Below are 5,488 nucleotides of genomic sequence, written 5' to 3'. Positions count from 1 at the left end.
AAGGAAATGACAATGATGGCTAGAAAAGAAGATATTAAGACACTGTTCACAAAGTAGATAAGGTAAATATAATAATATAATGAAAATAGAATAAATTTTTGGGCGCCAGAAGAAGGATAACTGGGTTAACCCTCTTCCAGGTATTCTACGCTGCTATAGAGTATATTAAATTTGTAGTACAAGTAGGTTAAATGTTATTAAAGATTATTAAGTTATAAAATATATTATCAAGATAAAGGAGTAATAAGAAAAAAAAATCACAATAAATGTATATTTATTGAATGTAACTACCAGATTTTCACAATCTCCGAGTTAAGACAAGTAACTAGTATGTAACTCTAACATGACAAAAAAAAATACTAGTGAAAGTCATTTACAGAATTACCTTACAAATATAATCTAAGAATAATCTTAATAAGGTTAGAAAATCTGAATAAGGGTACCTCTAATACAGAAAGTACAACTTACACTTGGTTAGCAGTAACTACCCTCACCCAATAACAATGGTACGAATATCATACGTACACTTAATTCAATACTACCTGATAATATGAACAAGATATTTAATATATGTATGTACAACTCAATGAGTTGACGGGTACCAAGTCCCTAAGTGAACCAACGGAGTTCTGGATACCAAAGATCCTTTTACCGACTCGTGGTTCTTAATAATAATGGCAAGTAAAACTAGTACCTTCCTGAGGGGATGGGTACTAGGGATTTATTCGAATTTAATATAAAAATTAATAGTTAAAGTTAAATAATTTGAATAATAGAAATTTTTAATGATATTTGAAGTTAATTTGAAAAATTTAATTTAAAATATACTAAAATAATTAAAGGAGTTTAAATAGTTATATAAAAGGGAAACAAGCCAAAGAATAATAAAAAAAATATAAGAGTACCAACACTATTGTATGGGAAAGTATCTGAGCTCAGAGATTCTCACCATGGAAGTTACGCAGCTTTGGGGAACGCTATCAATTATTATACTGTTCCGTAATACTATAAAAATCTTGAAAAGGGAAAGGTTATGTGCAATAAATTTATAAAGTACCTATATGAATAAACTAAGTATCCTGAAAATCACAAAAAACAGTCTAAATTTTTACTTAGAGCAAACCGAATGTTCATCAACACAAACCCCTTTTCACAATCTTCCAATGTTCCTTGCGGTGCGTTCCTTGCTGTGTATTCCCCAAATTGACCGGGATGCAATGAGCACAAGGGGGTGCTAACTCCCTCTTGCAACTGTCCTGCTGGAGGTACAAGAAAACAGGTGGAAAAAAAACCAGTTGAAGGTACAGGCGAAAAAGATAGATATGGAGATCTTCCAGGCTGGTCTCCTAGTGACCGTCTCTCTAGAAGTGGTCTACCTTGGTGGTCTTAGGTTTTCTTTTTTTTTATGATTTCATAGTGGTGGCTAAAAAAAACACATATGGTATTACTACCAATCCACCAATGTGTCAAAAAGAAGCAAGAGAAACGAGGAGGTGTTTTTATTCCTATGGGAATAAGAAGAAATAGGTCATTAAGTCCAAAAACTTGAATGACTAGACAGCTCGACTCTTTATTAAGTTGTTATCAGATGACCTTGTTCAAATAACACATGTGATTTTCAATTTGGCTACAAGATATAATTACTGTGAAAAAATATTTCATTATAATATATACACAGGTATATAGATATATTATACAAGGATGAAATATAGTATGATTAGGCAATGGATACTTGTTTGATCATGGTTCAAAAGATAGGAGATCTGTAGACTTGAAAGGAATATAAAAAAAAATTAAGTTTAAATTAGCTCTATTTTCCAACAGAAAGCACAAATTAGCAAAGAATATTCAATTATCTCTCGATGATTTTGATCCATGAAAATAAACCATAGAAACCATGAACATAGACGACATGAAACTTAATTAGCAAGTTAGTCAAGAAAATTTCAATATGGCGGAAAATAAATTAATAAAATTTTTTATTTACCAGGCCGGAACTCATTTTAAATCTGCATTCAAATTCTTCAACTTCGTATTCACTAATAACTTTATATTCCCTAATGCTGGATGGATTCAATCTTTAATTATAATTTGGATCTTGAAATTGTGGGTAAAATATCAAGCTACCGACCTGCCACTCCGACACACTTCTAGAAAGCCAATGCCCTCTCGTTAGCTGGCTGACGATCTCCGTGGGCAATTCAATTCCCCTCTCCCATCGATACGCTGTCAAACGCAAGCAAACCAATGTTGCCACACTTAAAATGTGACGTCACAAGCATTTAAAATTCTGTGATGGTGTTATGTTATATTTTAATAACCATTGAAAGAAAATAATTCTAAAAATAATGAAATAATATCTTCCCATCAATAATGGATTCTATAAGGGGCGGAACGTCACATAACAAATGGATTATTTGTAAAATTAAAATTTTTTTTGCGTTTTTGCTAATGTATGCGTTTATAAACAGGATGGTAGACCACACACTATAATAGTACCAACTAATGAATACACAGTATGAATAGTATAGTCGGTTCGCTAAACTTAGTCTCAGACACAACTGGCTAGTGATTTTAGTAAATAATTTTGACAATTTGGTAAAATTGGCAAAAAAATAATAACTAAATAGTAATTTTGGCAAAATTGGCCAAAAACAAAAAAATTACCTACTAAAATCACTAGCCAGTTGTGTCTAGGGAAACGACTATACTAATAAACAATTTCTAAGCTGCTTTTTATAATATTTTGTGAGTTCATTAATCATATTTTTTATTTAAAACTAAAATTTGTTAATAATGCTCAGTAATGCATATATTTTGTATTTTTAGCTTTCCAGAAGGCATGAAGTATTGATCAGATTTGTTAATAGAGCAGTATGTTCAAAACATTTTTTAGAAAAAGATATTGACAGAACTTCACTTTAAACTATTCGTTTGAGAGACTGTGCTGTTCCAATAGCTTATATCACACAGGTAATATGCATAACCCAATTAATAATACAATTACAATATACAGTTGGAAAAATTAAAGAATAGGGCTTTTCATTTACAGTCATTTGTTTCGAGCTTCTGTCATATGTCGTATAATCTGTGTTATTAATATTATACACAGATTATATATGACAGAAGCTCGAAACAAATGACAATCGATGAAAAGCCCTATAGGGCTTTGTTCATTGTCATTTGTTTCGAGCTTCTGTCATGTGTCACATATATTAATATATCTACGTCATACGTCTTTGGTTTGTATCATTGGTTATATCAATAATGTATGACGTAGATATATTAATATTATGTGACACATGACACAAGCTCGAAACAAATGCCTGTGACTGAAAAGCCCTATAATCATGAACGATCACATCAGTCACTTATTTTGTATAGGGCTTTTCATTCACAGTCATTTGTTTCGAGCTTCTGTCATGTGTCACATAATATTAATATATCTACGTCGTATGTTATTGGTATTACCAATGATACAAATCGAAGACGTATGACGTAGATATATTAACATTATGTGACACATAACAGAAGCTCGAAACAAATGACAATCGATGAAAAGCCCTATTTGCTGTCTTTTTCTATAAATCACAAACGTTTGTTATAGAAAAAGATCATCATCATCATCATCATTGGCTCGACAGCCCTTTCTGGGCTGGGTCTTGGCCTGTTCCAGGATTCTTCTCCACTCTGATCTGTTTCGTGCTTTTTTTCTCCAGTTTTCTATTTTTAAGGTTTTTATATCATTTCCTATTTGTTTTAAAATAGAAAAAGATAGCAAATACAAAATAAGTGATTGATGTGATCGTTCATGGGTATACGCTCTGAGCTTCGCTGGTGGCGCTCCTAGCGGATTGCTAATTCAACTTTCACCGGTAATTTTTAAATTTATTATTTAATTGTTATCGCTTAATATTTACAACGCAAAAAAGTAATTAAATTGTAATAGATTTTTTTAAGATTTTGCTAATCATTTTGACGTTCTATTGATAAAATATGAATTTCTTACTTCGGATACTTTCACAATTATCGTGTAGATGGCGTTAATATTAATAGAATAATTTATAATTACCTATTACGGAACAGTAAAAAAACTTAAATTCAGTATTTAAAACGTAAGTATATTTAATTTAAAAATATATACCACAACTTTGATCAACTAATATTTTTTATAATTAATGTTTTTAATTTTAATTTTAAATTAATCACTTTGACATTTATGTCAAATTTCCGGTAAAGGTTTACAGATTTGTCACTACTGGCGCTCGCGAATTTGCAAATATCCCCTCTATGTACTAGCTCACAGCGTATAGGGCTTTTCATTCACAGTCATTTTTTTCGAGCTTTTGTCATGTGTCACATAATATTAATATATCTACGACATACCTTATTGGTATATACAATAATACAAACCAAAGACATATGACGTAGATATATTAATATTATGTGACACATGACGGAAGCTCGAAACAAATGACAATCGATGAAAAGCCCTATTCTTTCATTTTTCCAACTGTAGATACCGCTGCTCTTCATTATCTACATCAGAGATCTAAGTTGACATTGTTGCCCAATTACAAAAAATTTTTGAATTCATTTTAAGTCCAATATATCACATAATTATTGCGAAGTAGATTATACAAGAAAACAGATTAATATTGAATGTAAATAAATAAAAACATCAGAAATAGAAAACAAGAATTAAATTTTAATCTTAAGTTAAAGTAAATAATAAAAACAATAAATATAATAAAACAAAATACTTATTTGTTTGTGAAAAAGCTATTTCTTTGTGGCATTTTTGTAATTATTGTAACTATTTTAATGGGGAAATAAGCCACAATTTACTTGAAAAAATAACTTTATTATGGTTTCTACTTCCACATTGGACGTCGTTGTCAAAATACAAAATGTTTTATTATTTTCTTTATTAAATATTATTTATTATTTAATTTATTATTTATTTGATTATTATTATTATTTAAGCATATTATTACCTGTAAATATTTCTTCTGATTGTTAATTGTAAAGGATAGAAAAATTACCATTTATTTTATTTTCTTTTAGAATCAGCTGAGAGAAGTGGTCTACAAAAAACCAGGAAGGAAATGGAATATGTGGCTATGAAAGGCAAAAGAAAGGTTTACAAAGAAAATGTGACACATTTTTATAGGAATATCAGTAAATTACATTAAAAAAATGTATGAAAAGATTTTTTGCAATAAAAATGTTTATATTTATCAAGGATGTATTATTTGGTATGGCCACATATCGTCAGTGATGTGACAATACCTCCTATCTGTTTTTTCATGAGATTTGTAAGATAGACTAAAAACTTGTTTGGGCCACCTCCTGTTTTCATATATTTTTTAACTTGTTTTGCAGTAAATTTAACTATCTATTTACTACAAAACAAGTCAGAACTTATGTATGAGGAGGTGACCTTAAAAAATGTTTTTCGTCTCCTGCAAACCTCATGAAAAAGATA

At 30.0% G+C, this 5,488-nt stretch overlaps 1 long non-coding RNA gene across 1 annotated transcript; it reads left to right on the top strand.

Moving 5' to 3' along the window:
- Positions 1-2,028: 2,028 nt before the first annotated feature.
- Positions 2,029-5,240, top strand: LOC126881414 (uncharacterized). Its single transcript, XR_007696839.1, has 2 exons — positions 2,029-2,973; positions 5,068-5,240. It is a non-coding gene; the product is annotated as an uncharacterized LOC126881414 (long non-coding RNA).
- Positions 5,241-5,488: the final 248 nt, after the last annotated feature.

The sequence above is a fragment of the Diabrotica virgifera genome, chromosome 3, assembly GCF_917563875.1.
Source record: "Diabrotica virgifera virgifera chromosome 3, PGI_DIABVI_V3a".
Lineage (NCBI taxonomy): Eukaryota > Metazoa > Arthropoda > Insecta > Coleoptera > Chrysomelidae > Diabrotica > Diabrotica virgifera.
This window is presented reverse-complemented; position numbering and strand designations above follow the sequence as displayed.